Here is an 8,040-nt window from a genome sequence, read left to right as displayed (position 1 = left end):
AAAAAAAAAAAATAAACAACACCTGAACAACTCCGAAAGTTTTGATTTTCGTGTTGACCGAGTTACCCATGAAATACCTGAGAAATCAATGGAACAATAAATATTTGCGTAAAACAAATGGTTTTACCGTTTAAAAAACAAAAGTGTGACTCATAAGACGCACAAACTCTGTCGGATGGTACAGTCTTTTTTGAGTACATTTTCTAAAATTCAGAATTACAATAATGCGTAAAAAATAAGAGAACATACCTTTCGAATCATTCTGTAACTGCTGCGGTTAAAGAGTTCTTACGTTATATCATACATCATGTTTTTTTTTTTTTTTTTTTATTTTTGTTGCAAATTCATCGTCTGTTTTAGAGAGTTTCAATGGGGAACAAATCACTATCACTCAAATCCGTTTTACTCTTTCGATGTGTTTCGACGTGAAAAATGTTGGTATTTATTTACATACTAGTCGTCCCAAAACTATAATATTGTATATCGCTTATGGACAGCGTCGTTGTCCGGAAAATGAAATATGCTTACTCAGTCGTTTTACTTTGAATTCCTTATCGGCACTGTGTACTTGAAAATTTCTTCGTAAATTACTTATTCGTCAAGTTCTATGTATTGTATTCACTATATTATTTAAAGATAAAACCCAAAGTAATACAATTACTCCAAAATATCATAATATTTACTAATATAAAATAATACTTTATTTTAATAATATTTTATAGTTATTATTATTTTTAAATGCTGAATTACCCTCGACTAGCTCGAAATATATTTAATATTTTGAAAAAAAATAAAAATTTGGTAGAAAGGAACACACAATCGACATATATTAAATGATACTTATTTGTACTTATTCAATTTCATTAATATATTAACTATTTTATAAATTTATAGGTAATAATTAAAATCAATATAAAAGCAAAAAAAAAAAAAAAATGGTTATCAAAAAATTGTCTTGTATTATCATTGAGTAACTTCCTCACATAATTCATGTTTTGGTTTTGTTATTTTGTTATCTTAATGACTTTTGTTAACTGTTGTATGTATAGATTATCGTTTTTTCAAATAAACAAAAAGGAAAAGTAACCAAAATTGAAAATATGTATGTATCCAGCCCCAGAAACCAAAACGTTTCTAATCCATAAATATATATTTATATATTTATATATATATATTTTAAATCCTTTCATAGTGAAACCTATACGTAGTAATGTATACACTACATTAACATTTCAAATATTAATAGGTATAGTAGTTTTCGCTGTACGCCGATTTAATCTTTGAGTGAGTGGTATTTGAATTTTATACATGTAAATTGATATATAAAAAAATAGAATTGTTATTATTACTATTTACTATATTATATTCATATATTTTTATTCAATTATAATACTTTATGAACTACCGGTTAAAAGATACTGTGCATGCAACCACCAACACACATTATTTCGATAGTGGCATATGTTATGTCAAAAACACTTAGGACGTGTTTGTACTATTTTGTTTATTAAATCGTACACTGTTATAGCGGTATATATATTTTTTTCTTAACGTATGATGAATATAAAAAAAAACTTTTCGAAAAATGCTCGCATTGTTTAAAATTGAAATTGCTAAAACTATTGTAATTATCACTGCACTGTCGTTCAAAGTATATGTATACGCTTAAAAACGAACCAGTATCTTGTATATAGAGAGCGTGTATATTCAAACATTATAAAAATATAATTAGTGCATTTAGTTGTAATATTGTTTGACAAACATAGTGTTTTCAACAACTGCAAACGTCATTATCAACTTAATTAATGTACAAGTATAAAGCGGGGCAACTTGGTGGGTTTTATCTTCTAATTAAAAATCATAACTGAGTTACAATGAATGAAGCAGTAAAACTTTTAATTCAAATCGAGTTTTTGCTATAATATTATTGTTATGATGCTGTATGATAAATTAATTAATCTCGGTTTACACAGTTGAATATTATTCATTTTTTTTTTTTTTAATTTGGCAATCTATTAATTCGTATAGCTGAATATAGCTGTATTTAATATATTCATTATATTATACGTATATCGGTTTCGAATTCGGTGCGAATAAGTTGCAACAATGATTATAAAGCGTGTCATAAAGTTTAAAAAGTATTTCAATTTCGTTTTCCTCTGATAATTTAGTCAGACCGTAGTACGAAAAATGCGTGTCTCTCGAGGCGTCATTAACAGTTACATAAAAACGGTTTTAAAAATATTATAATGATATTTTTTTCTCTCGAGTTCAAACATGACCTTATTTATAACAGCCCATGATAGGATTGATTCTTGATGACTCGTGTTTCTTTCGCGATTACATTTAACGCAATAAAAATGTCTTCGCGTTTGGAAAATATCTAACCTTTATGATTATAATTAATAAGACGTCCAATGAAGGGTAAGCATGTTCGAGGAATCGGATTACATTTTCACTCTTTTCGATTCACTGTATTATATTTTTTCAATATTTAATATTATATTATTATAATTCGTAAATATTTAAAGGTCAACTGTGTTATTAAATTTTCTTAGGAATAAAATTCCAGACCGTTCGCTGCGCAAACATTGAGACATACACACACACACACACACACACACACACACACACACACACACACACATATATATATATATTTAAATATACCGGGATGTAAAATGAAAAAAAAATTAAAATCCAAGCTCTGGTCATTTTCCCAGCAATGTCAGAAATATGTATTTTTTAATATAACCCAAATGTGAGTGGCGGTACGAAAAAGTTCAATATTTTCACTGTCACTTTTCATCAATATCGCATTTATAACTATAAAGCAGATACGGAAAAAAAAGTACATTGCTATGCGTTTCGCGATCTAGTAAACTTATTGTTTTCCGTAGAAAACATTTGCGTAATTTACTAAATAAAACAATGAGAAAATTATGTTTGACGGTCGGTGTCTTATCGATTACGATACAGCTAAATAAAACACGTGCATTATAATCACCGGGTATTTTGTTTTGGCGTGACTACGTGAGCTCAATAATGCAGCATCTTAGTTTACGCTAAACAATCGTGATTAGTAAGACACTGGGGTCGGAGAAAAGCAGCGAGAATGAATAAATTACCTAGACAAGTGGGAATTTTCATAACCATCAAGTATTATTATACGATATTCAGCCTTCAACACATTTTCCACTAGTAGTGCTTTGTTTTCGTACGCAAAATAAATAACGGGATTATAGAAAATAATATCATCATATTTGCATCCTCAGAGAATAAATATATATATATATATATATATATTCATCCTTGCAGCCAGACACGCACACAAAAAAAAAACTGGGCGATGGTTCATCTCTCGAAATAAAATTGTAATTTACCTACTTAATATAAAACTAAATAACGTATATAAAAATCCCCCCTTCCTTAGTACAGTATCATGTGATATATATATATATATATATATATATATATATATATATATATATATAGATAATATTTGTAACTTATAACATTATATTAAGAATTAATTTAAATAATTTAATTATTACGAATACAATTTTTCAACTATCACGCGTTCGTAAAGTTAATTAAAATAAAAATGAAAAAATAAAGAAAAAAAAAAAACTATAAAACTACAATTTTATAACTAAGATAAATCGAAGTATGAAATCCTACTTTCATGGTAATCTAGTAAATCTATTTATAATCTCTTCGACGTTAATATCATGAATTCGGTGTATGTTAGGTAAAAGTAATCCAGTAAGTCTAGCTTGTTCAAAGTGTTTCGTAAATATGTTTTGAGCCTTTGTAATGTTGAGATCGAACGTTAAGGTGTAATGAATGTAATGGGTAATGTGACTAAAATTGTCAAACGACTTTTGATGTTTGGAAAAATAAATCACTAGAAATTTCACACAAAATAGTCATTGAAGAAGTTGGATGGACTGTCACTGATAAATTTATCTATTTAGTTTTCCGTTATTAATAACTCTTGCTTCAAATGTTTTGTAGTTTGGCAGAATATTTTTATAAAAATTCACTACGTCTTGTGCATATTTTGAATTAATATTATTATTCAAAAACTGGAACTAGTCATTTTAATTTATACATATCACGATGATAATTAGTAAATCAATCATGCGATTGACAAATCATCCAGAAGAGGCGAAAATATTTGCATCGCATGTGATACTGATGATCACTAGACAGTTTAAACCTATAAGATGGCTAAAAATAAATAAAATGAACATATATTAATAATAGACATTTATAATATATAACGTTCACTTTTTACCTTCCCAAAAAAATTTTAGGGATGGGGTGTTACCCCCTCCTGTATACGTGTCTGCTTTGAGCAGTGTAATTATCCACGCAAACTGATTCATACTCAATTAGTCCACATGTATATTTATTATTTACCGACAGTCATATTATTCTTTATTCAGTAAATTTGGATTTAAAAATATTTAAACGGGTATATTATCGAAAACGGGTCAAAAAGCTCCCGTAAGAGAGTGTCATAGCTTCCATTGTAATTTATCTCTACCGGCACCCTTGATCAGCTAGGTACAATAGTTGCAGTAGAATTGTTTCACATTCTCAAAATATTAGTTATAGAGTACAGTAAATTATTGAATTTCAGGCATAATGAGGTATTGTAATTTCCGTAAACTCATTTGTGTAGGAAAGTTATATTTACTTTTAGCACCAACATAAATCTGGAAAAAATTTTTATAAAGTATCTTCCGCCGCATATTCATATAATTAAAAATATATTTTTTTCATATTATAATATTCCCATGTAATACAACTCGATATTCGATATGTTCGATGTTTAAGCCAAACCATCAGTTTCTCTTAAACGTATCATCTATACATAATATACTCCGTGACGATGTTCTACTGCGATTTTTGCGTTTAATCGTTTAATTGTTTATTTTTCAACGTTTAAACAGGCAACAGTATAAATAAATACACACATATGCACTTGCATATACACTTGTAATTTCGTACTGTAATTGTAATCGTAGTATAAATCAGTGGAGTTTAGTATATAGGGTTTAGGGGGGGGGGGCTAGTGAGCAACAGCACTCCCCCCCAAAATTTTTAAAAAACTTAAAAATTATTTTAAACGTACGTTATATTTCAATGGTGCTTTATGCTTTTTTAGAATCGTCAAATCGTTTTAAGACATTCTGTAAATTAAATGTAGATAAGTACCTATTATGCCTTATTAGTAATTCTTAGATATCAGTGGTAATTTAACTCTGTCAGTTAGTCACAAAGTTTTATAAGTTCGCGTATACTTATTTTAAGGTAGTGACACTGAGGCAATTATCTTCATTTTGGTGTCCGGTAGCCATAGCCTTTGTGAAAATGTTATCGGCATCGACTCGTTCTCTCTCGTTTGGTCCGTATTCGTGTGTACATCATGGGCGCAACTAGAGCCCAAATACTGGGGTGCTGAAATTTCTGAAAATAAAATAAAATGGTATTTAATATTACTATAGATTAAATAAATGTGAAAAAAAACAGGAGTGCTACATTTGATTTCAGTGGTGCTAAAAACCCTATTGCACCCCCTAGTTGCGCCTATGGTATACATGGAAAGTTTGTGAATTCATCGTCCGTTTACAGCCTTTTTTTTTAAAACCATGTTTTCAATCAATTTTGTATTGGTCTTTTGGTAATTTTCGTTTTGCGCAGTTATATTGCCATTTTGTTATACTAGTACTACCCATTGTTTCAGCGACTATTGTGAATAACGTAGCTTAATTCATTGTCATTGTCCAGCGCTATAGACTTGTGAATTTTACTTTGAACAAGTGTTGACACACAAGATTGTGTGTGGGGTCAATTTTATACCATTTTGTTGTATTTATTATTAAGTAATTACGGAGTTTAACGATTTGATTAAATATCGTAAAAAAAAAAATGTCCAGAATAATTACGTTAAATAACTAAGGTTTTTGAGACAGCCTTAAGATTTTTATTTAAATAAAATAATACATACTTATCTATTTTTATTTTTATTATTTTTATCTGGTTAAATCTAAACAATTCACTTGAAATAATAGTAAAAATTGTTAAACACTTGTGCGTCCGAGCTGTCTCGTTCGGGCACTGTATAATATAGATTATGATGTGTCGAATTAAAAAGCTGGTGAAAAGCTGATGACACCCCCAGTTAATACATACCATAGAATGGATTAAGAATCTATGGAATGCATTAACTAGGGGAGCCACCAGTACAGGAATACAAAGCTTTGAACCGTCAGATAAGGAGGTACGTCATCTTTTTCTGCTTCCCGCAAGTATTCCTTAAACAATTCGAGAGAAAATTCGGTCGATTCTCGGTCAGGTTTTTTGTGATTTTTTTTAATTTTTTTTTTGTCCGTCCATTTATTTCTTTTTATTCTAATATTATTATTATTATTATTATTATTATTTATAAGTTTGACCAATTATTACTTAGTTTTCTCAATAATCACCGACTTAACTTCTTAATGATTAATGTCATTACATCAATCAGTTGGAATATAAATTTGACACTTAAAACCTCACATGTGACAATGTTTTAGATAGCGGATTTCATCCCATGCACTAGAAATATGAGCAATACAATGAATTTAATACAATAAAGGCATGCAACCACTCAGTGGCGTATCCAGGGGGGATTTAGGGGGTTATAACCCCCTCGAAAATGTTTAATGTATGTACTATAATGTATGTATTATAATAAAAACATACAAAATTCAAAAAAAATTGAATGATACATTTTTTATAACCACTCCCAAAAAAGAATTCTGGATACGCAACTGCAACCACTGAATCACAGTCACGAATGAAGATACAAGTTGCAGCGTAGGACAAAAACCACATTAAATCACAATTGATGTTGGTAAGAGAATACCCTAAAACATGGTAACGAATAAATGTAAAATAATGAAGTTCTATAGAACAACACTTATCAAACATCAAAATAAAGAAAAACGTAATTTAAACAAAAAATGGCCATAGTAATAACAACGCACATGAACGAATTCGCGGTGCACTCAACGAAAAAAGACAAGATACAAAAGATTCATTGTGCATCATACAACGATAATCAATTTACGGCGAAAGCTACAGCCGTCGGATATCATAATGATGATAAAGATACCTCAGTGCCACCATTAAAAGATGACATGTGATCTCAGTGCCTCATGACTCTTAACTATAAGAAAAATTTATAATTATAAAGAAAACACGAAAATACAGACATTTCCGCACAATGATTACAGCGCAACTACGTTACTGGCAGGTCACACACTGAGGCACATTGCTGTCGCCGACAAATGCTGCAGCAATTCAAATCATATATTATATATGTTATAATATATATATTATATATTACTCAGAAAAAAAAATAGATTTTAAATGATAACAAATAAAAATAAGAAAATTAAGACACTTGAATTGAAATTATTATGAAATTGAACCTTGTTCATCTTGATCTTGATAGCAATAAGTTTGTCATCCGATGAAAGTATCAGATACATGTTATACTCAATAGAGGCGTACCCAAGGGAGGATTTCGGGTCCGGATCCCCCAATGAAATGTTAACGTTTACATTTTTTTACGCGATTCAAATTAAATTAAAATAAAAGAGTATTAATATTATAAACGTATTTTGAAATCTAAACCATTTGTTAATGCTATCGTATTTATCATAATTAATACTATACATTTCGTCTGTTGTGGCCTTTAATCAAGGATTGTATAAATTTTAATGATAACCATGGACTACAAGTTGTAGTTCGTAATAATAACTATCGTTTTGTGGAGGTACCTGTCATAATAGTGATTAGTGGCGGCAAATATTATAACAAACAGGCCCGTGTTCGCTTGACCTACAAAAATCTATAAATATATATTATGTATTTTTCCATTTAATAAAACAAAAATTGAAGACCACGGAGCAACAACAAGACATCTCCACTTTTTAAAATTTTTTTAGAGAAAAAAAACTGTTTTAAAAATTTACAAAAAAA

This window comes from Sipha flava, unplaced genomic scaffold (assembly GCF_003268045.1).
Source record: "Sipha flava isolate LNK unplaced genomic scaffold, YSA_version1 222_pilon_pilon, whole genome shotgun sequence".
Classification (NCBI taxonomy): Eukaryota; Metazoa; Arthropoda; class Insecta; order Hemiptera; family Aphididae; genus Sipha; species Sipha flava.
Note: the sequence above shows the minus strand (reverse complement) of the source record.